At 44.1% G+C, this 24,375-nt stretch overlaps 1 long non-coding RNA gene across 2 annotated transcripts; it reads right to left on the bottom strand.

Annotated features, from left to right (window-relative positions):
• Nucleotides 1–749: 749 nt before the first annotated feature.
• On the bottom strand, nucleotides 750–24,004 carry LOC148146149 (uncharacterized). Of its 2 annotated transcripts, none has more exons than XR_015760793.1 (3): nucleotides 23,698–24,004; nucleotides 22,061–22,167; nucleotides 750–1,395 (listed from the first exon to the last, which is right to left on the bottom strand). It is a non-coding gene; the product is annotated as an uncharacterized LOC148146149 (long non-coding RNA). The 2 variants fall into 2 exon arrangements; XR_015760794.1 differs by lacking the exon at nucleotides 750–1,395 and adding an exon at nucleotides 16,486–16,634.
• Between the last annotated feature and the right edge of the window lie 371 nt (nucleotides 24,005–24,375).

Below are 24,375 nucleotides of genomic sequence, written 5' to 3' on the forward strand. Positions count from 1 at the left end.
TAAACAAATACAGTAAACTTTATTTTAACCAGCATCTTAACAAACCAGCCAAAATTATAAACCTCAAATACTCTGATCTTCCACAATGTCTGGTTATTTATGCTGTAAATTAAGTATAACAGTGATGTACATACCCCCACAATACATTTCTATTACTTACTATGTGTTTTTAAATTGATTTTAGGCAAAATGTTTATGTTTTTATGTAAATTCTTTGAGGGATGCTGATGTCTTGAAGTCAGAGTTTACTGTGGTTATGCATAATCTCTTAACTACCCGGAAAAGTCGATCAACCAGCAAATTCCTGGTCTCATAGGTTCTGGTTAATAAAAGAAGTTTGCTGTATTTTGTTTCTGTCTTCACTATAAAGGATACAAAAACTTTCCAGTAATAGCTATAAATCAGGAGGTGGCATGGAGAAACAAATTGAACAGAATTACAATAGTATGGCAAGTAAGTAATCTGTGAGCTAGCACCTCTTGGTCGAGATGGATTTCATCCTTACAGTCTTAAATGAGTGGTTAATGAAACAAATGTGTTGGCATTAATTTTCTGAAGTTGCTAACTTCAGGAAAGATTCCATTGGGCTAGAATGGAAGGAGGTGAGAAACAGGACATTGTCGGCCAGTTATTCTCACCTGGTCCAACCTCACCGACCACCCACAACATTCCCTGCCCCCGTGTTGATGTTTGCTTTGTTCCACAAATCCAGACAACACAAGTTTTCTGTACAACAGCAGTAGCTTTTATAATTGGACAGCCAGCAAGAGATTCAAAATGTCCCCAAAGTAGCCATGTGTCTACTTGTGGTGACACTTCTCTATGAATATCTGCCCCACACACACACAGACAGTATATTTTAGAGGAATCAAACAAAAGGTTTATCAGACACATGGGCGATTGTCATCACATAGGTTAAAGTAGATAATTATGAATTTACAAAGCCCGATGAATGTGGGTGTCCTGTGGTAACATGTGAATGGATTACAGAAACTGTTTATCGTATTCTTCACGATTATATCTTGATGGGAAGAGATTAAGGCAGAAGGGTTTTACCTGCCGTAAATGGGGGATTCACATACCTATGCTAATATGGAGGGGACGTAAATGGGGAATTCTCAAACCTATGCTGATATGGAGGGTAAGTAAGAGAATGGGAGCGGGAGGCAGTTTAACAGGATTGTGGCTAAGGCTATCAGTCTTGTCTGGAAAGGGCAAGTACCTCTGTCAGGGGGAATGCATATGTGTGGCTCCACTCGACTCCATATCTGAGACACAGTCAGTCTCTGCCCTACTGAGATGTTCTGTCTGTATTGTAAGAGGGCAGGCTTTCTGTTGATACTGCAGTAAGTCCTTTGGCAGGGGAATGTTTAACCCTTGACTCCCCAGTGTGTCCTGCAAGAGAAGCAAAGCATGGAACTGACCACTCTGTGGCATTTTAACTCCATCACCCATACCTCACATTCCCACACCCTGATCCCCACTCATTTTCACTAGCATCACCACAGGGCCCTGCTAACCTCTGAAAGTGTGAGGAGACCTCCCACAGTCTGCACCAAGTGTGATCTGTTTGACAAAACCAGCTGATCAAAGATTGAAATACCGAATCTGGAGTACTCCCTGTTTAATTCTGAATGGTTGATAACTGGCTGTGAATACAAATGCTTTATTAGAATGACTGACTTGGTGTTTTCTAATCAGTTACAGAAACACTGAGATTCCTGGTACCCTGTCCTTAGTTACACTCCTCGTTCTTTTATTCGCACTTGAATTTAACTTGGCCAGTTGTCTCCTGACCTTATGGAGTTAAAAACATTTTGGAAGTCGGGGAGCTGATGGCCTTATGGGAAGGAAACTGCCATCCTTATCTGGTCTAGCCTACATGCGAGTCAAGATTAGAGTGCTGCTGGAAAAGCACAGCAGGTCAGACAGTATCTGAGGAGCAGGAAAATCGATTTTTCAGGCGAAAGCCCTTCATCAGGAAAGTTTTCATCAGGCCTGCCTGGCCTACATGTGACTCCAGACCCACACCCACAGCAATGTGGTTGACTTTTAACTGCCCTCTGGATAATAAATGATGGCCTAGCCTGCAATGCCCTCATCCTGGCCAGATGTCAGACAACACCAGGTTATAATCCAAGAGGTTTAGTTAAAACACAAGCTTGTGGAGCATTGCCCCTTTGTCAGGTGAAGTGCCACTTCAGAGTAAGGGCAGGGGTCGGGTGAGAATGCTGGCGTAGGTTGGGGATGAGTGAAGGCAGGGTTATGACGGATGGTAGAGAGGCAGAGATGAGAGAGACAGATGCGGGAGTGTGGCGCTGAGGGGGATTGGTGATTGCAAATGAGTGTAGACAGGGTTGGGGAGGGTGACCTGTGAAGGGGCAAACCTCCACACTACCCCCTTGCATCCCGTTTAAATCTGAACACAGAACCGGAGACATGTGAATGTGAGAATTTAATATGTGTCCAACATAACATGTGCTGGCATCAGTAAATGCAGCCCTCGGAGTGATGTTTAAAACCATTGGGAACTGATCATACAGCCTGGATTGGTTCCACATCATACCACTGATTATACTCCTCTAGGCTGTGTGAGTGGAATACATTCAGGAGGGTTAACTTTCAGATATGCAAGTATATAAAAGAAGACACATTTGAAGGAACCTCATTGCTATTGAAAAGTCAGGATCAGTTAGCCTGAGTTATGGCCATAATCAATATGGAATGGACCTTGGTGGGAATTGTAAGTAATACAGTGGTCTTGGCCATGGAGATTTCCTGTGTGTGCCCTGCACGTTCTTGTCAGATCCACCAATGTCAAGGCAGTTTTCTTCATTGACCACTGCCTCCTGCTGGCCGACCGTCAACTGCAGTACATCCAGCGCGCTGGCAAGGGAATGTGGAAGCTGAATGTGAAGAGATTGACCCCAGGAAACACTGAGGAGCTCAAGAAGGATTACACAGATTGGAGAACTATGAAGTCTCTCTTTGAGCCTCCAGCAGACTGTGGGAAAGAATCAAGGTGAACATCAAGAGGTTCTTCATCCTCAAAGGTGTTCAAAAGGCAAGAGAGAGAGAGAGATGTGGAACACTGTCCAAACTCCAGAAAAGCATGCAGAACCTACTCCTGCTGCAGACGATTGGATTTATGTCACAGAGGATCTTCAGGAGGTAAAGAGCCAGCAAGACTCGCTCTTTGCCCAGGAGTCCTTCAAGATAATCTTCCGGTCCAGGGTCCGCGGCGTGGAGCAGGATGTGACATGCTCGTGTTGCTTCTTCCAGAAGGTGCTCATGGAGAACTCTGTCCTCAGCGCCTGAAGGAAGAAGATGGCTCAATAACGTCATCTCAGTCTGACGGCCTGAGGATCAGCAAATCCTTTTATTGCCAGTCTGGATGACACAAAGCCCCCAGACAGCACAATCTCCCAATCATTCCTGTCCTCTACCATGGAGGTCTTAGACAACAGCACAGAGGAGAGGCTGGACCAGCCTCTGGATGAGCTGATCAAGTCCTTACAAAACAATAAAACTCCTGGAAGTGATGGTTTACTGGCCGAGCTGTATTCAGCTCTGAGGGACTTGATTGGCCAGGACCTGCTGGAGGTGTACAATAGTATGTTTTTGGCAGTCAGTATTGCAAATCAACGAGGAAAGATATCATCACCCTCATCTACAAACAGATGTTCTCTGAGACCACCCCCCCCCCCCCCCCCACACTCCTCAGGGATATGATCACCTATGTGTCGGACACGGGGCTGGACACCTGCCATATCAGCCTGGACCAGGAGAAGGCCTTTGACAGGATATTGCACACTTTCATGTGGGATGTGCTTTCAAAAATGGGCTTTGGGGAGGGAATCTGCAATCAGAGCAAACTGCTCTACACCAACATCCGAAGTGCAGTCTCAATCAATGAGTGGGAAGCAGAAATCAGATCAGATCGGGAGTCAGGCAGGGCTGCCCACTCTCTCCTGCCTCGTTTGTGTGTTGGATACAGCCTTTTACTGAGTCCATCAGGAAGGATGTGAGCCTCAGAGTGGTGATTATTTCAGGCAGTGGAAGCCTGCAGGTCAAAGCCTCCCTATACATGAACGTTGTCTTCTCAGCTCTGCTGTCAGTGCACAGACTCATGAGCATCTGCAACCAGTTCAAATTGGGCCTTGGGAGCCAAAGTAAATTGAGGCAAGAGCGAGGTCATGTCCTTTGGGAACTGGGCCAACTGATCCTTTATCCCCTTCACCATAAGGACAGATTAGCTGAAGGTGCTGGGAATATGGTTCAAAGGAGTTGGGGTGTGCGCAATATCTTGGGAGGAGTGTATTACCAAGGTGAGGCAGAAACTAGTCTTTCGGGAACACTGCTCCCTCTCCATTGCAGGTAAAAACCTGGTCATCAGCTGTAATGCACTCTCTTTCTGTTGCTGTATGTAGCACAGGTCTGGCCCATGTGCCGAACCTGCTCTGCTGCAGTCACCCAAGCTGTCTGGAAGTCTAAGATGGACCGTGTCCACAGGGACACCAAAGCTCTGGATAATGGAGGAGAGGGGGAGAACATAACCAATGCCGACTCTATCCTGATGGCCAACTTTGTGTACAGATGCATCAAGCTGTGCGTAGACCCTCAGTGTACAAACACCAGTGTCACTAGGTACAGAGGTTCTATAAGACCATAAGACATAAGAGCAGAAATTAGGCCATTCAGTCTATTAGGTCTGCTCCACCATTCAATTAGGGCTGATAAGTTTCTCAATCCCCGTAGCCCTTGATCCTGTTGACAATAAAGAACCCATCTATCTCCATCTTAAATATATTCAATAACCTGGCCTCCAGAGCCTTCTGTGGCAACGAATTCCATAGATTCCCCATTCTCTGGCTGAAGAAGTTTCTCCTTATCTCCGTTCTAAAAGGATCTTCCTTTTATTCTAAGGCTGTACCCTCGGGTCCTGCTCTGTCCTACCAATGGAAACATCTTCCCAATATCTATTCTGTCTGAACCATTCAGTAGTCTATAAGTTTCAATTAGATCCCCCTTCATCCTTCTAACCTCTATCAAGTATAGACCCAGAATCCTCAAACATTCCTCATAATATGTTAACCTTTTCATTCCTGGGATCATTCTTGTGAACCTCCTCTGAACACGGTCCCGGGCCAGTATATTCTTCTTCTGATATGGGGCCCAAAACTGTGTACTATACTCTAAAATGTGGTCTGACCAGAGCCTTATAGATTCTCAAAAGTACATCTCTGCTTTTATATTCAAGTCCTCTCAAAATACACACCATCATTGCATTTGCTTTCCTAACTACTGATTCAGCCTGCAAGTTTACCTTGTGAATCCTGGACTAGATTTCCCAATTCTCTAGATTTCTGAATTTTCTCCCCATTTAGAAAATAGTCCATGCCTCTCTTCCTCCGACCAAAGTGCATGACCTTACACTTTCCCACATTGTACTCCATCTGCCACTTCTTTGCCCACTCTCCAAACCTGTCCAAATCCTTCTGCTGCCTCCCCGCTCAATGTTACCTGTCCCTCTTCCTATCTTTGTATTGTCTGCAAGCCTAACCAGAATTCCCTCAGTTCATTCATCTAGATCATTACATTTTTTTTAGAAGCCCTATAATGTGGAATCAGGCCATTTGGCCCAAAAGGTCCTGGTGGCTCAGTGGTTAGCACTGCTGCCTCACAGCATCAGGGTCCTAGGTTTGATTCCTGTCTCAGGCAACTGTCTGTGTGGAGTTTGCACATTCTCCCCGTGTCTGCGTGGGTTTCCTCCAGGTGCTCCGGTTTCCTCCCACAATCCAAAGATGTGCAGGTCAGGTGGATTGGCCATGCTAAATTGCCCACAGCTTGACACCATCACAATGCTGGGACATTAGTACGAGGGAAATGGGTCTGGGTGGGTTACTCTTTGGAGGGTCGGTGTGGACTTGTTGGGCTGAAGGGCCTGTTTCCACACTATAGGGAATGGAATCTAAGTCCACGCCAACCCTCTGAAGCGTAATCCACCCAGAGCAATTCCCCTACATCTATTATTCTACATTTACCCCTGACTAATGCACTCAGCCAACACATCCCTACAGGCTATTTAGCATGGCCAATTCACCTGACCTGCACATCTTTGGACTGTGGGAGGAAACTGGAGCACCCGGAGGAAACCCATGCAGACACGGGGAAAGTGTGCAAACTCCACACAGACAGTGGCCAGAGGCTGGAATTGAACCCGGGTCCCTGGTGCTGTGAGGCAGCTACACTGGAGCTTACTGAGTAAAATAAGAGCCCATGGTGTTGGCATGGATAGAAGCTTGGCTGTTTGGCAGAAAGCAGAGAGTGAGGATAAAAGGGTCCTTCTCAGTATGGCAGCTGGTGACAAGTGATGTGCCGCAAAGCTCAGTGATGGGAACCATAACTTTTCACTTTATACATTATCAGTGGCTCAGTGGTTAGGGTTAGCTTTAGAGTCGCTTGCAAGGGAACTTGAAGGTGGTGGTGTTCCCATGTATCTGTTACCCTTGTCCTTCTAGATGGAAGTGGTGGTGGGTTTGGAAGGTGCTGTCTGAGGAGCCTCAGTAAACTTCTGCAGTGCATCTTGTAGATAATACACATTGCTGCTATTGAGTGTTGGTGATGGAGTGAATGGATGTTAGTGGAAATGATGCCAATCAAACAGGCTGCTTTGTCCTGGATGGTGTCAAGCTTCTTGAGTGTTCTTGGAACTGCACCCATCCAGGCAAATGGGGTGTATGTCATCTCATTCCTGACTTATGCCTTGTAGATGATGGACAGATTTTGGGGAATCCAGAGGTGAATTACTTGTCGCAGTGTTCCTAGCTTTTGACCTGCTCTTGTAAATACTGTCTTTATGCAATGAGTCCAATTAATTTCTGGTCAATGATAACATCCAGGATGTCAATATTGAGGAATTCAATGATGATAATGCCATTGAAAGTCAAGGATGGTGGTTAAATTGATTCTTAATGAAGAGAGTCATTGCCTGGCATTTGTGTGGCGTAAATGTTACTTGCCACTTGTCAGCCCAAGCCTGGATATGGTCCAGGTCATATGCATTTGGACAATGACTGTTTCAATATCTGAGGGGTCGCATATGGTGCTGCATGTTTTTCACTGATGATTGCACATTCTGATCTTATGATGGAGGGAAGGATGAAGGAGCTGAAGATGGTTGGGTCTACACACTACTCTGAGGAACTCCTGCAGAGATGTCCTGGCTGATCTCCAACAATCATAGCCATCTTCCTACGTGCCAGGTATGGCTGCAACCAGTGGAGTATATTTCCCTGATATCTATAATTCCAGTTTTGCTCGGGCTCTTTGATGCCATACTTGGTCAAATGTGGCCTTGATGTAAATTTTATTTTTAATATTCACTGCTTCAGATTTTAAGGTTCTTTGTTTCATTATATTTTTAATCAAGAATCCTTGGGAAAATTATCCCCCACCACTTTCTCTGGTGCAGTGCCCCCATGGGACAGGGAGAAAAATCAGCTCCGACAATCCAGGCCACCGTCTCACTCTCAACAAGGTGAGGGAATGTGCTGTTAGTCCATTGAGAGACACGGGATGGGACACTGGAGGGATCCATGATTCTCGAGAAGTGTTTGTTCAAGTATTGTATTGTTTACTCTTCAGTAGTGTGCTGTAGTGCACCGAGTTTGAAGAGAGCCTTCAAGTCAAGACCAAAGAAGTTAGGGCTGTTTAGGTAATGACAAGCTCAAGAGAGAGAGAGAGAATGAGAGACAGTGAGAGAACAAGGACAGGGAGTGAGCCAGAGAGAGAAAGTGAGCCTGAGGGAGAGCGAGAGAGCCAGCCTGAGATAGGGGGAGAGAGAGAGAGAGAAAAAGAGAGATAGAGAGAGAAAGAGAGGGAGAGAGAGAGAGGGGGTGAAAGAGAGAGAGACAGAAAGAGAGAACGAGAGAAAGGGAGAGGGGGGACAGAGTGAGAGAGAAAGAGAGAGAGAGGGAGAGAGAGAGGGAGAGAGAGGGGGGACAGAGTGAGAGACACAGATAGGGAGAGACAGAGAGCGAGGGGGATAGAGAGAGAAACAGAGAGACAGAGAGAGAGTGATTGAGAGGGAGAGACAGAGAGAGACAGACAGACAGAGAAGGGGGGGAGAGAAAGAGAGGGAGAGACAGAGAGAGAGAAAGAGAGTGAGAGGGAGACAGAGAGAAAGAGAGAGAGTGAATGAGAGAGAGAGAAAGAGGGAGAGAGTGAGTGAGAGGAAAGCAGAGACAGATGGAGAAGGTGAAGGAGAGACAGCATCTATACACCCTTTAAGTGGCCCTGAGCCAACATGAAAAAGCTTGAAAGAACTCTGGGTTCTATCGTTTCTTAAATCTCTCCCATCAGATCAGTGGGACACCAGTGATGAAACAGAACAGGAGAGAAGCAAAAGCCATCTTAACCATTAAAATGTGCTCCCCAACTTTTTGACACATCGCTAATAAATGGGTGCACCTTTAAGACGGCTCTTCCCATTGCATGCAACTTATCAACATTCTCTTTCTTCATTCTCGTACAATTAGAATGCCAAAGTACTGGAGTCTTCAAATAATGGGATACCCAAATATTTGCCTTTCACTCCATCATCACCTCATTATTTCCCCAGAAAACTGAGAATGCCTTTCTCCTTCTCTGAAGCCTGCACTAAGATCCTTTCACATCATGTCCTTGTGTTGCTTGGGCCCACCTTTCAGAAGAACCTGGATACAGAGCAGCAGAGATGGAGGTACAAATTAACAATTTGCTGTCTTACCAGGGAAGGTATTGTTATGTCATCATAGGTAAAAAAGAAGGGGGCAGTTGAACAAAGGTCCTTGAGCTAACTGCCATCTGCCAGAGCTAAGAATCCTCAGCTCTCAAAACAGAAAATGTTCTCACAGTCATCTATATATTAGAGAAAGTGTCACCTAAACAATAATAGTAGCAATGACAGAGAAAATGGCATTCCTGACAGAAGAATCAGAGGAAAAGGCTTCCTGACAGAAGAACGACAGTGGATGCATGGAACATTCCGGAAGATAGATAGGATGATGATGAAGCATGTTTTCCTTTATTGGTCAGAGTATTGAGTACAGGAGTTGGGAGGTCATGTTGCGGCTGTACAGGACATTGATGAGGCCACTTCTGGAATATTGTGTGCAATTCTGGTCTCCTTCCTATCGGGAAGATGTTGGGAAACTTGAAAGTGTTCAGAAAAGATTTACAAGGATGTTGCCAGGGTTGGAGGATTTGAGCTAGAGGGAGAGGCTGAACAGACTGGGGCTGTTTTCCCTGGAGTGTCGGAGGCTGAGGGGTGACCTTATAGAGGTTTATAAAATCATGAGAGGCATGGATAGGATAAATAGACAAAGTCTTTTCCCTGGGATCGGGGAGTCCAGAACTAGAGGGCATAGGTTTAGGGTGAGAGGGGAAAGATATAAAAGAGACCTAAGGGGCAACTTTTTCACACAGAGGGTGGTGTGTGTATGGAATGAGCTGCCAGAGGAAGTGCTGGAGGCTGGTACAATTGCAACATTTAAAAGGCATCTGGATGGGTATATGAATAGGAAGGGTTTGGAGGGATATGGGCCGGGTGCTGGCAGGTGGGACTAGATTGGTTTGGGATATCTGGTCAGCATGGAAGAGTTGGACCACAGAGTCTGTTTCCATGCTGTACATCTCTATGACTAAATATGCAACCTGGTTGTAATTTTGAGAGACTAAATTCTTTTTTTTCTACATGAGTGGGACTCGTATTTATTGGCACAGAATTAAAATCTTGTTTTCTTTGGGAATAGTTAGTAGTTAGAAGGAATTTATTCAGTTTGTTAATACTTTAGTTAATTTGTTCACTGTTAGAGTTAGATAAATGTGTTGATTTTTAAGTGAGTATCAAGGATTTATTTTTAACCACTAGAAGTTGCAGAAGAGCAGTTTACATCACCTTTTACACCCTTTTTATAGATTATAGGTTTCGGTGCTCCTCTTTGGGTGGTTCAGTTTTATTTCTCGGCGGGTTGGAGGGTTCACCTTTCACTTTATAACAATTATCCAAAACTCCAAACCCATCTTCCAGGTGTAGCAGCGATTTACTGCATTTAATTCAATCTAGCTCAATTCTGTATTTGCTGCTCACAATCTTGTCTTCTTTACATTGGGAGACAAAATGCAGACTGGGTGACTGTTTTGTTGAACACCTCCACTGTATCTGTAAAAATGACCCTGAGGGTCCAGTTGACTTCAACACACCAACATCTCTGTTTCAGGCCTGCTATAGTGATTGTGTGAAGCTCAGCGCAAGTTGCAGGAACAACACCTCATCTTCTGCCTCAGTACCTTACAGCCCTCAGGACTCAGAAGTGAGTTTATCAGTTTCAGAACGTGAACACCCTCCTTCATATTCATTACCTGCTCCTACACTTCTATTCTGTGTAGGTGCTGCCAGCACAGCGATCTCATTTTCATCTGTTCAAGTTTTCATTTACACTCATTCAACATTTACTTGTTTTCCAACTTACTATCAGCAATCCCCTTATCTGCTTCCCTTGAGTGTCTTGCTCTCTCTGGGAACAGTTCCCAACTAGATTAGAGCTGTGCTGGAAAAGCACAGCAGGTCATTCAGCATCCGAGGAGCAGGAAATTCGACGTTTCGGGCAAAAGCCCTTCATAAGGAATAGAGCTAGTGAGGGATCTTGAAGGAGAACCGTTGCTGGTGTTTTTGAATCTGTAGTCTGTACTGTTTGTCCTGTTCAGTTCTGAACTCTGCTGGTTTAAAGGTGGTCCGGAGTCAGTGTGGGATGAGTTGGTTACGGAGGCAGGCACTGAGAAAGCAAATGTGGCTGTGGTAGCGAGTCTGTTTCAGGACATGGTTGAAGAGCTTCCCGGCAGAGGAGATGACCTGGGAGTTGCAGTGAGAGAGAGACTCACTAAGATTCTTGTAGAGAGAGGAGGAAAACTTCTTCAAGGCAGGCAGTAGGGTTAAAATCAACTAGGTAAAAACAAGGACTGCAGATGCTGGAAACCAGAGTTGAGATTAGGCTGGTGCTGGAAAAGCACAGCAGGTCAGGCAGCATCCGAGGAGCAGGAAAATCGATGTTTCGGGCAAAAGCCCTTCATCAGTTTTTACCCACAGTTCCCAACAATGTGACTCACTCCTTACCCCCCGCCTCCCCAACCCTGTCTTCAGTGTAAATACCAGTATTTTCAGCTGCTTTCAGTTCTGATGAAGTGTCACTGGACTTGAAATGTTAGCTCTGTTTCTCTCTCCACAGATGTTGCCAGACCTGCTAAGTTTCTCCAGCACTTTCTGTTTTTGTTTCAGATTTCCAGTTCTTTGTTTTAGTATAGATTGTGGTTAGTCAGCTCAATACAGACCATGAACAAATCCCAAATCTTTCCAGTCTACATGGATCCTGATTTTTTTATTAGATGTTTCAATGGCTTCAATGTTCTGCTCGCAAATTGATTTATTTCTGTGCTAAAGCAACAGATTAAGCAGTATATTTAGGAAATGTGTTCAATTCACATATTCAGAAAAGGCTGAATAAAGCTGTCTCTGTTTCACAGGATGTGACACAAGAAGCTGTTTCCTGCCTGGGAATCGTTTTGAAAGAGTTTCCCCAATTGAATCGTGCCATTCCATATTCTGTAAATGTAATTCTGTGAACATTTCACCTAATGTTGGACTCTTCCTTTGCTGGTTGCTATAGTAACTGTAGCAGTGCATGTTTCTTGAAGATGAGAATCAAATGGGCAATAAAATGAGGTTGATTAACATTTGAGAAAGAACAAGCATGACTTTGATAATGTGACGTTTTTGTTTTGTGTTGCACTGTATGTGAGAAGACCCATGTATACGGCAATGCAACTAACTATAAATAATATGTTTCTTTTGTATAAACTGAGCAGTTAGTTTGTGGAGGTAATTTTCTGTGAATTGGACATCATTGTTTAAAAGTCGATGTGTGTAAAATTGTGAAATGGGGGAAAGCATTGCATAGTCCCTTTAAAAGATGGTGTTTTCTTCACTGCTTAGAATTAAAATGGATGTCTGAACAGGAGTTTAAAGTGTAGGTGCACAGACAGCAGCCGAATTGAAACATTTTGTATCAAACAGGCAAGCAGCATTTTTACCAAGACAACAAGTCTTTTTAAATTTATCCAATCAATTTGAATCAAGCACTCAGATACCTAAAACCAATTAAATTAAAATCTGATGGTTTTAACTACCTAGAACCAACCCGATTGTAAAGAAATTGATAGGTCATCAAGGGTATAAAAGATGAGGGCATCTGGAAAATCGGAGAGAGCAGACTGCCATCTGAAGAGATAACAACTTTCAGATGTCAGAGAAAGGACCATCTAATTAATAAAGGTACCGCAGCGCTCTTAGTTAATATTCCCAACAGCAGAATTCACACAGAGAGAACATTCCTGATAGAAGAACTGACGCAACGATTCGAAAGGAGGAGGCATTCCTGAAAGCACCAGCAGAAAGGTCAAAGAGTATTCCAGAAGGTGTATCCTGCTGTAATTTTGAGAGACTAAATTTTATTATTTTGTTACATGAGTATTTTTTAAAACAGCATAACATTAGGATTTTGTTTTATTAGGGAATAGTTAGTAATTAGAAGGGAATTGATCAGTTTGTTTGTGGTTCTGTTAATTTGTTCACTGTTGAAGTTAGATAAATAAATTGTCACTTGTCGATTATAGAGTGGGTAAAATGATTTCATTTCAATTAACCAGTCCTTTGTAATAGCTTGGGAGGGTGAGAGGTAGTTGTCCACTTCTTTTAATGGATTATAAGGCAAGGCGAGCCTCTCTGGGAGTTTCAGTTTCAGTTATCAGAGGGGAGTCGATCTCCACTTCATAATGTATACATCATTTCATTCTCACCTTGATACTCACCTGTAATCAACTTGAAATTGGGAGATTTGATTAACAGCAAGACTTTGTGGAGCTTTTAAAAAACTAAATAAGAATAATTGAATATGTGTTAACGGTGTTTGGTGACACATGAACTTTAGGTGACATGGCAGCAGCACAGTGGCTCAGTAATTAGCACTGCTGCCTCACAGCGCCAGGGACCTGGGTTCAATTCCCACCTAGGGCAACTGTCTGTGTGGAGTTTGCACGTTTTCCCTGTGTCTACGTGGGTTTCCTCTGGGTGCTCCGGTTTCCTCCCACAGTCCAAAGATGTGCAGATTAGGTGAATTGGCCTGTAATGTTAGGTGCATTAGTCAGGGGTAAATATAGGGGAATGGGTCTGGGTGGGTTGTTCTTTGGAGGGCCGGGTGTGGATTGTTGGGCCGAATGGCCTGTTTCCACACTGTAGAGAATTGAAAAAAAGATTTTGCAGCAAATGTGTTCACACAGCGATGTACATGCACACTGAACATCACTGTTTCAAGTGCAAAGATCTACACTGCCCACGAGCACATAAAGGTCGCAGGCTCGATATGGGAATCCATGGGGAAGGGGGAGAGAGTGGACCACGAGTGGGGAGAGAGATCGGACAGGGTTGGAGTGGGAGTAATTGGGTCTGCGAGGGGTGAAATAGGCCACGCTGATTCTATTCCCCTCCCATACACACTCCTTTCCTCACCCTGAGACCTGATCTCTCTCCTCCCACCCGATCTCTTCCCCCCTGCAGTGATTGGAATGAAGTCAGTCAGGTGGATCTCACAGACTATGAGTTCCCCGATTAGGGATGTTAATATGATACAATCAGGGAGCCCTGGCTGACTGGTATAAACAGGAATGTCAGAGATTTGACTCACCCCAAGAGTTGGCTCTGAGGTAACTGGATCAGTGTCAAGAACTTTCCACGAGTACATAAAGGGTGACTTGGTGACAGGATACTGGCCTCTCGGGAGTTATTTCACCTCCCATACCTGATCCCTCTCTCCACACCCCCACTCTCTTTCCCCACACCCAGTCTCTCCCCAGACCCTGTCTCTCTCTCCCCCCACACCTAATCTCTCCTCCCACACCTGATCTCTTCCCACACACCCAATCTCTCTTTCCCCATACCCCCAATCTCTCTCCCCATACCCGATCTCTCTCCCCAGACCCAGTGTCTCTCCCCAGACCCAGTGTCTCTCCCCAGACCCAGTGTCTCTCCCCACACCCAATCTCTCCTCCCACACCTGATCTCTTTCCCCATACCCCCAATCTCTCTCCCCAGACCCAGTGTCTCTCCCCAGACCCAGTGTCTCTCCCCAGACCCAGTGTCTCTCCCCACACCCAATCTCTCTCCCCACACCCAATCTCTCTCCCCACACCCAATCTCTCTCCCCACACCCAATCTCTCTCCCCACACCCAATCTCTCTCCCCACACCCAATCTCTTCCCACACACCTCATGTTTAAAAGATAAAAATAGTTAAAACTATTGTTGTGGTTGTGTTCGCCGAGCTGGAAATTTTTGTTGCAAATGTTTCATCCCCTGTCTAGGTGACATCCTCAGTGCTTGGGAGCATCCTGTGAAGCGCTTCTGTGGTGTTTAGATTAGATTACTTACAGTGTGGAAACAGGCCCTTCGGCCCAACATGTCCACACCGACCCGTTGAAGCGCAACCCACCCATACCCCTACATGTACCCCTTTTTACCTAACACTACGGACAATTTAGTATGGCCAATTCACCTGACCTGCACATCTTTGGATTGTGGGAGGAAACCGGAGCACCCGGAGGAAACCCACGCAGACACAGGGAGAATGTGCAAACTCCACACAGTCAGTTTCCTCTGGCATTTATAGTGGCCTGTCCCTGCCGCTTCCAGTTGTCAGTTTCAGCTGTCCGCTGTAATGGCCGGTATATTGGGTCCAGGTCGATGTGTTTGTTGATGGAGTTTGTGGATGAGTGCCATGCTTCTAGGAATTCCCTGGCTGTTCTTTGTTTGGCTTGCCCTATAATGATAGTGTTGTCCCAGTCGAATTCATGTTGCTTGTCGTCTGCGTGTGTGGCTACTAAGGATAGCTGGTCGTGGCGTTTCGTGGCTAGTTGATGTTCATGGATGCGGATCGTTAGCTGTCTTCCTGTTTGTTCTATATAGTGTTTTGTGCAGTCCTTGCGTGGGATTTTGTACACTACATTAGTTTTGCTCATGCTGGGTATCGGGTCCTTCGTTCTGGTGAGTTGTTGTCTGAGAGTGGCTGTTGGTTTGTGTGCTGTTATGAGTCCTAGTGGTCGCAGTAGTCCGGCTGTCAGTTCTGAAATGCTCCTGATGTATGGTAGTGTGGCTAGTCCTTTGGGCATGTCCTCGTTCCGTTGTCTTTCTCTTCGGCATCTGTTGATGAAATTGCGTGGGTATCCGTTTTTGGCGAATATAGTTAAAACTATATATTTTTTAAAAAATTCAAAATTCCAACTAAAGACTGAAAGTATGTTCAAGCCAAAAAGATGTATACATGTTTTTGAAACTAACATTGAAATTGGCTCCAACTAGACATCCTAAGGTAAGAGATTAGTCAAAATGCAGAAGGAGTTAAAGTGTTGATCCACAGAAAGTATTTGTGGATCCAGCCCTTTTCATATTGTCAGCCACCTCAGTGACAAAGATGTGCAGAGAGACAATTTTCAATAAATCCATTCACTAGTTCATGCACTAGTGTCTGCCTAGAGCATACAGCATGTGCCTCGGCGTCAGCAAATGCAGCCAAGTGGGTAGAGTTTGGAACCATGTGGGTAGAGTTTGGAACCATGTGGGTAGAGTTTGGAACCATGTGGGTAGAGTTTGGAACCATGTGGGTAGGGTTTGGAACCATGTGGGTAGGGTTTGGAACCATGTGGGTAGGGTTTGGAACCATGTGGATAGGGTTGGAACCAAGTGGGTAGGGTTTGGAACCAAGTGGGTAGAGTTTGGAACCATGTGGGTAGGGTTTGGAACCATGTGGATAGGGTTGGAACCAAGTGGGTAGAATTTGGAACCATGAGGGTAGAGTTTGGAACCAAGTGGGTAGAGTTGGAACCATGTGGGTAGAATTTGGAATCATTTTGGCAGAGTTTTGTTTTGCACTCCTGACCATTCAAGCCCATAATTTTGAAGCACAACCTAAGTTTTCCAAAAGCGAAACTTGTATTTTTCTTCTCATCTACCTTCCATTAGATAGTTTCATCAGCATTGACATTAAACAAAAGGTCCATATAAATTCTAACACTTAACACCACCTCTGGTGTTATTCTATCTGCATTGAACTAGAGGTGATGGAGGAGCAAGTGTTCCAGAATGAGGACTCTTAAATAAAGTCACCAATAAATCAAGAAAAGAATTAAATTTCTGTGAGAAAATCTTTTATCCAGACAGTGATCAGAGTACAGAATCCACTACCACAAGCAGTAAGGTGAACAGCTGAGCGACCTTTTTTCAGAGAAGACTTCATTAACACATATAACAAACAACATAAGCAGGAGTAGGTCATCTGGCCGTTTGACCCATCTCCACAATGTATGATCCTATTATGGCCTTACCTCTACTTGTCTGCCTGTTGTCTACAACCGTTGACTCCCACAACAATAAGGGAAAATGATGCTATATTGGTTATTTCACTGGACTAGTGGTCAAAAATTCCAATCCAATGGTTCTGGTGACTTGGGTTCAAATTCTAACATGGCCGATGGTGAATTTACAATTCTCTAAAAATCGAGAATAAAAATAATGACCACAGTTGACTATTGTAAAAATCCAATCAGTTCACTAATGTCCTATACGGAAGGAAATCTGCCAAACTTACCTGGTCTAGCCTACATATAATTCCAGACACCCAGCCCTCTACGCAACCAGGGAAGTGCAGTAAGTGCTGGCCTAGCCAGCAACTCTCATAATTCTATGACGTAATTAAAAAATAAATCTGTCTGAAATAGCGTGGGCAGAGAGAGAATACAGGACCAGATGAAGTAGGGTGGAAGGTGTTTAAACAGCATTACATATTGAAGCATATTAATATTTAAGGATTAAATCAGAAGATGTGAAACTGTTCAAATATGTTCGACATTGGTTTTATCAAAGACTGAAGTCAACAATTCCATGTCTGCTGTAAGTTAAGAGGCCCTCAATTTCTGGGAGACCTCGTTGAAAAAAACTGAGGGGTCTCTTTTTGCAACCCTTTTTGTACTTTGTTTTCTGTTTTACAGATTTAAGAAGGAAAGCTACTCTTGTGTTAAAGCAGTGAGCAAAATCATTCTGACTTCTGCAGACCCAAATTTTGAAACCTGTACTTATTGCCATGGTTACACTTATTTGTAATGTTTTCATTTCAGGCCACAGGGATTTTGCAGAGAATCTGAAATTGATAGTATGACAGAAACTAGACCATATGGAAGACAGTGGGATGCTATTTCTAAAACTTGAACACATTTCAATTTTAGCCTAAACTGGGAATGGAGTAGGTTCAGGTCAACTGTGGTTAAATACTGCCGAGATTGACTTCAGTGTATCATAAAATCAGTCAGGATATAACAGTACTGTTCTTTCTAAAGCCAGACGCTTTCTGCCAGGTTAAAGCCAGAATTGTAATATGTCAAGGAGCTCATCTAAGCACTGGCATTTTTGTTTATTCATTCACAGGATGAGGGCGTTGCTGGCCATTTGTTGCCCATCCCTAATGGCCCACACAGCAGTTAAGAGTCAAGATCTGGCCTACATGGAGTCTTGAGAGACTAGGTGGGTTAGCCATGGTAAATGCAGGGCTATGGGGATTTGGGTGGGGTGGGGGTCTGGCTGGAATGCTGCAGACTTGATGTGCTGAATGGCCTCTTTCTGAACTGTAGGGATTCTACGAATTCTAAGATGATTAGATTACTTGTACATGATTGTTTTGACGTTATGATTTTTGCAAACCAACTATCCAAAAGGCCACTGCTTGCTAGTTGGGATGTGGATCATTGATTGAGAACTTTTTGGTTATCCATGGAAGTTCCTATTTTAATATATATGGGCTGGTACTGAGATCAGTTCAGAAGTGACAACTACATAAAGAAAGGTAGCTTTCTGCAAGAACTTGTGTAATTATAGGAGCACTGCAGGGAGAAGTTGAAGAAGGAAGTGTAGTTTATTGGTCTTGCCTCAAGTAGACTGAGGCAGGTTTTGGCAGGTGCATGCTGGGATATGCTCCCCAGTTCTGCTACATCTTGCCTGATGTCAGTAGTCACCTTATTGTCTTCATATCCTTACAATCCTGGACAATGTTAGGTTCCTTGGTTGTATCATTACAATCACCCTGTATCATCAGTGAGTGGCCATCCACAGCTATGGGCTGCAAAAATTTAAACACTCCTTCTTTTTGCCCTAAAGTGGGACATCCTTCACATCTCATTCTGAGAATGTTCCACCTGGCTATAGGGAGCCTAGGAAGGGGAAAGGTCTCCCCCCTCTCACATCCTACAGAGCCCCACAACATTTTTCCATTACTCATTGATATTGCTTCTGCAGTGTGCTACTCCCAAGTCAGTGACCTCACTTTGACCTCACCGGATAAGGTCATTGGCCCTGTCCAATCTCTGGAGCCTTGCCTGCATTTCCCATGCGTTCAGTCCAGACTTCTCTGGATCATGTAAACAGCTTCAGGCACATATATTGACACAGCATCCCCTTCTAATGAGGGGAGGATACTGCATTTCTTATACTTAAGACAACCATCTCAGCTTCTAGCAGTGTTAGCGAGCATTACAGTAGGACATGTGAACATATGTTTACAGAAGTACAGTCAAGCTGCAGGTAATGAATACCTGTGCCATCCATGTGCCCTCACAATGTCATTTTCTTTGTTACCTACCACTATGACTAGTCCTAACCTGACACGTACTGCTGATGTGCAGATGACCTGATTATTGATATTTCCTGATGTCTGATACCATGGTGGTCTTGACATCAGGAGGGCCCTAGCCCAGGTACAGGCACACTTGGCCCCAGCTGCTGTCAATAAAGACAGCAGCAGAGACATGATACCTCCAGAGTGTCTGCAATTCTAACCCAAGACAGGGCTGCCTGTCAGATATGGATCATAGAATCCATACAGTGTGGAAGCAGGCTATTCAGCTCACTACAACCCTCCATTGAGCATCTCATCCAGACCCACCTCCCCAACGTTTCCTTGTAACTCTGCATTTCCCATGGCTAACCCCAGGCCACTATGGGCAATTTAGCACTGCCAATCCACTTAAACTGCACATCTTTGCAGGAAACCAGAGCACCCAGAGGAAACCCCTGCAGTCACAGGGAGAAGGTGTAAACTCCACACAGTCACCTGAGGATAGAATCGAACCTGGGCCCATGGCACTATGAGGCAGCAGTGCTAACCACTGAGCCACCATACCACCCAGAGTACCTTGCTTCATCATCCTGTGGGTGCCTGTTGGAGTCAGAGGGAGTGAGATTGAGGTGTGTCATCCAGCTTTCACCTTGCCGATGATACTGGGTACCTATAGCTATAACAATGATGACGAATCGAGCAGCCACTGAGCAATTGCTGGATTTGGGTCTTCAAGTAGAAGAACCTTCAGTGGTCCCCAGTGTGTGCACTGGCTCTCCAATGAACATCATGACTTACTGCCAATCTGTTACTTTTTGCCCATACCCTAAACATTACTTCTGCACAAATATTTATCCAAAACCTTCTTGAATGCCTCAATTGACTCTTCCTCCACCACACTTCCAGACAGTGCTTTCCAGACATGAACTGCTTGTGTGAAAATGTGTTTCTTTCACATCATCTTTGCTAAATTTGGAAATCTATGCCTTGTTCACCTTCATCCTTTTACACACTTCGTGAAGTTTCGTGAAGTTTCTCAACCCTGGAAATATTCTTACCGATCTTTTCTGCACTTTGTCCAGTGTATTTACATTTTTCCCATAAGATGGCACCAGCACTGGACACAATATTCCAGCTGAGGTCTAACAAAGTATCTTGTTTAAGTTCAACATAATATTTTTGTTGTTCTACTTTGTGTCCCTCTTAACAAAGTCCAGGATGTTTTCTCCTTCTGTCTTGCCACCTTCAATGATCTGTACGCATGTACACCCAGCACCTGCACCAGCTTCTGCACCCCCTTTAGAATTGTAAACTCTAGTTCTTATTGCCTCTTCATGTTATTCCTACCAAAAATGCAACATCTCACACTTCTTTGGATTGAATGTCATCTGCCACCTCTCCAGCCAATCCACCAACTTATCAATGTCCTTTTGAAGGTTTGCACCACCCTCTTCACAGTTTGCAGTGTCTTCAAGTTTCATAACATCTACAAACTTTGAAACAGTTCCCGGCAGGCCAAGATCTAGATCATTTATGAACATTAGTAAAACCAAGCGTCCCACTGCCCACCCCTGGGGAACTCTGCTACAAACCTTCGTCCAGCATGGAAAATATCCATTGTCCACTGCTTTGTTTCCTATCACACAGCTAATTTTGTATCCACATTGCTACTGTCTTTTTTGTTCCATGAACTATAACTGTCCTCACAAGTCTGTCGTGTGGCACTGTATCAAATGCCTTTTGAAAGTCCACATATACCACATCAACAGCATTTACCTCATCAACTCTCTGTGTAACTGCTTCAAATAACCCCAAGTTAGTCAAACACAATTCCCATTTAGGGATCCATGCTGGTCTTTCCTAATCAATCCACCCTCTCCCACATGACTATGAATTCTAAGACAAGCATCCCCACCACAGATGTACTATTCTCTGACAGAAGAACGTCCTCCTTATCTATGTCTTAACTCGACAACCCTTGACTCTAGTCCTAATGCTTGTTATTACATTTATTTCCCATCCTCCTGTTGTCCCTTGTCTATTTATTAAGTTGTTATTAATGTATTCTAATATGAAGGCTGATTCAAAGTCTTAGTCAACACCTCTGCAATTTCCTGGTTCCCCAATATTATTTCCCCAGCCTAGTTCTCTAAGGAGCCTATGTTAGGTTTGGCCGCTTCATTCCTTTTTATAGACAAAAGTAGCTCTTGCTGTCTGTCTTGATATTAATTGCAAGTTTACCTTCAATGTTTAGTTTCTCCCTCAGTTATTTTTTGTCATCTTTTGTTGGTCTTTAAAATTTCCTAATCCTCTATCTTAACCAATAATCTTTGCCATGTTGTTAACTTTTCTTGCAATTTCACGCTTAGCTTCCCTGGTTAGCCCCTTCCAAATATCCTTCTTTCTCACTGGGATGTATCTTTGTGTAAGTCATGAACTATCTTTTAAAATGTCTGCTATTCTTCCTCAACTGTCTTTGCTGATAAATTCCTTTCACAGTCCACTCCAGCAAGTTCTGCCCTCATTTCTTTGTAATTACCTAAATTTCCTCCTCTCAAATAGAATGTTAAATTCTCCCATGATATAATCACTGTTTCCTACGAGCTGTTTTATTCTGGCATAATTTATTAAACCCGACTCACTACACATCACCGATCCAAAATAGTGTGATCCCTGGTTGGATCCACAAGATATCGTTCTTGTAAACTGTCCTGAATACATTCTGAGTTCTTCCCTGTGGCTACTTCTGTTAATCTGACTATCCAAATTTACATGAAGGTGAAAGTCACCCATGCTTTACTCTCTGCCCTACTGTATAGCTACTGTTAGGGGATGGGGAGAGAGAGAGAGAGAGAGAGAGAGAGAGAGAAATAGAGTGAAAGAGAGAGAGAGTGTGAGTGAGAGGAAAGTGGCGACAGAGGGAGAAGGTGAAGGAGAGACAGCATCTTTACACCCATTAATTAAGTGGCTCTGAGCCAACGTCACAAAGCTTGAAAGGACTCTGGGTTCCATTGTCCTACCAGACGAGATAGATGTTGATCTTAGGGATAAAGGAATCGATGAATATGTGGAGAAACAAGAACAGCGGACTGAACTGGATGATCAGCCATGATCATATTGAATGGGGGTCAAATGGCCTACTCCTGCTCGTACTTTCCTAAGTCTCTTTTCCTTTTTCTTTCTTACCTCCAAATATATGGATTCTACATCTTTGGATGCAAGATTATTTCTTGCGATTGTACTTATTCCATCCCATACCAAGAAAGCTACTCCATTCTTTCTTTCCTGCTATCCTTTTGAAAAGTCACTTACCCCTGAATATTTCACTCCCACCTTTCATCTCCTTGTAACCACATCTTTGCAATAACTGTAAGATGATTTTCATGTTCAAAGTGGGCCCACAAGCATCAAGGACACCCCTGTTGCAAGAAGAGCAGATTGAGCATATACATATGAATTGGCAGCCCAAGATGGCACATTATACAAAGGAAATAAAATCATTATTCCAAATGAATTGAGAGAAAAAATGCTACAGTGCATCATATAAATCACCAAGTGATTGAGTAAAGTCTGAAGGTGGCAGGTATCGGTCAGATACCTTATGGACAAATAAGCCACACTTGGATAGGTACGTGGAAGATAGTACAATGAAGGGTATATAGGTTAATCTGATCTTAGAGTAGGATAGATGTCCGGCACAACATTGAGGGCTGAAGGACCTCTATTATGCTGTACTGTTCTATGTTCTGTGTGATGTGCTTCACTGACCGAATATGATCAATGAAATCCAGGGCCGCATCAGAGCTGGTAATGGATACCTAGCTAAACTGGTAATGGATACCTAGCTAAACTGGTAATGGATGCCTAGCTAAACTGAGATGGCAGTGAAAGTTGTCAAAGGAATCAAAAATAAATGAATAAATCCAGCATAGACATAAATAATGCAATCCTCAAGTGGAAAAACACCTACTGAAAGTAGTTCAGTACAATGACTAACTGAGGCCTGATTAGCTTAGTTGGCTGGATGGCTGGTTTGTGATGCTAACAGCTTGGGTTCAATTCCTGCACCAGCTGAAGTCACCATGAAGGACTTTGCTTCTCAATCTCTCCCCTCACCTAAGGCACGGTGATCCTTAGGTTAAACCACCATCTGTCATCTCTGGCTAATAAGAGAGCAGTCATATGGTTTGTCCTGGTAATATCATGATCCATCCAAACTACCGAGAGCAAAAAGCTACTGAAGTTAGTTGTAGTAACAGGTGTGAGTGATAAAATCGAGGTGAAACAACAGCAAATCCAATTTTATTTTCGCAGAATGGCCAAACCATTGTTACGCTGAGCATTAAGAAACCATTCAAGGTACAAGTCATCTGTGCTGTCAAAAAGAACCAGCCCTGTGACAACTTGGGAGCTGCATTAAGTAGTTGCCACCTTGATTGTAATTCATGGAGAAGAATGATCAGGTAATGCCATCACAATCACAGAGACATACACACAATTGGAGAAGCTGTTCCTCAACTGCTGGGAGCGGACGAGGACGATACTAACTCATCACCTCCACATTCCACAGACCAACCATCTGACGTACAGGTGTACAATAACCCAGAAATGGAAATGGACCAATAACAGGTAACAAATGACAACATTTGAATAACACACTCGGGGGAAAAAAACATCACCCAGATGAACTGCCAATGACTATGCACCATTCAGAGTCTATTATAATTTAAGTATTATATTTGCAATACTCATGCAAAGTCAGACAAGAAGAATAGACTGCAAATACATGAGAACAGTTGGACACTTAGCAGGTAACCTAACTATCTCAAAATGTAAAGGGTAAGGCATGAATATTTTTTCTGTTTCTGTTTTTGAGAAAAGGTGTTTGGAATAAAATGCAATATTGTACCATTCTGTTTCATGGTTTGCCATTATTAAGTAACTCTTACCATGAGACATAGATGGGGGAATCCATTTTGTGGCTGGTTTCAATAAGTCACAGTCCAGGCTAGAGTGTGAGAGACAGAGAGAGGGAGACAGTGGGGTTATACAGGAAAGCATATGAATTTGAGGCGTAGCAAGAAAGGCAAGGAGAGGTAAAGTGGAGAGAGAGGAGGGAGGGGTGAGGAGAGAGGACTAGGTAGAGAGGTTCAAGGAGAGAATGGTAGGACTTGGAACAGGGAGAGTAAGAAGGATAGAGGGAGAAGGAGAGAGAGTTAGGGAGAGAGAAGAGGGAGAGAGGGAGAAAGGGGCAAGGAAAAATGGAGAGAGGGAGAGGGGGTGGGGAGAGAGGCAGAGACAGGCAGGGAGAGAGGGATTGAGTGATAGAAAAAGGAAGGTTTAAGAGGGGGAGGTTGGATAGAGGCAAAAAAGGAGGGAGATGGGGGGGGGGGGGGGGGAGAAGAGAAACGAGGTTAGAGAGGGGTGATGGGGGAGGGAGAAAGAGGTAGGGAGCCAGAGAGAGATGGGGAGTGGGAGAGAGGGAAAGATAGGGAGGGAGGGTAAAAGGATTGGAAATCCTTGCAATCGACAATTCTCAGAATTTCATACGTTGCCTCAGGGCCCCAGCCGGGTATCTGCGGGATGGGTTTGTCATAGCAACCAGGCCCCGAGGCGGGAAGCTGGGG

This window comes from Chiloscyllium plagiosum, unplaced genomic scaffold (assembly GCF_037043375.1).
Source record: "Chiloscyllium plagiosum isolate Xiang-an unplaced genomic scaffold, Cpla_swu_hap1 HiC_scaffold_21, whole genome shotgun sequence".
NCBI lineage: Eukaryota > Metazoa > Chordata > Chondrichthyes > Orectolobiformes > Hemiscylliidae > Chiloscyllium > Chiloscyllium plagiosum.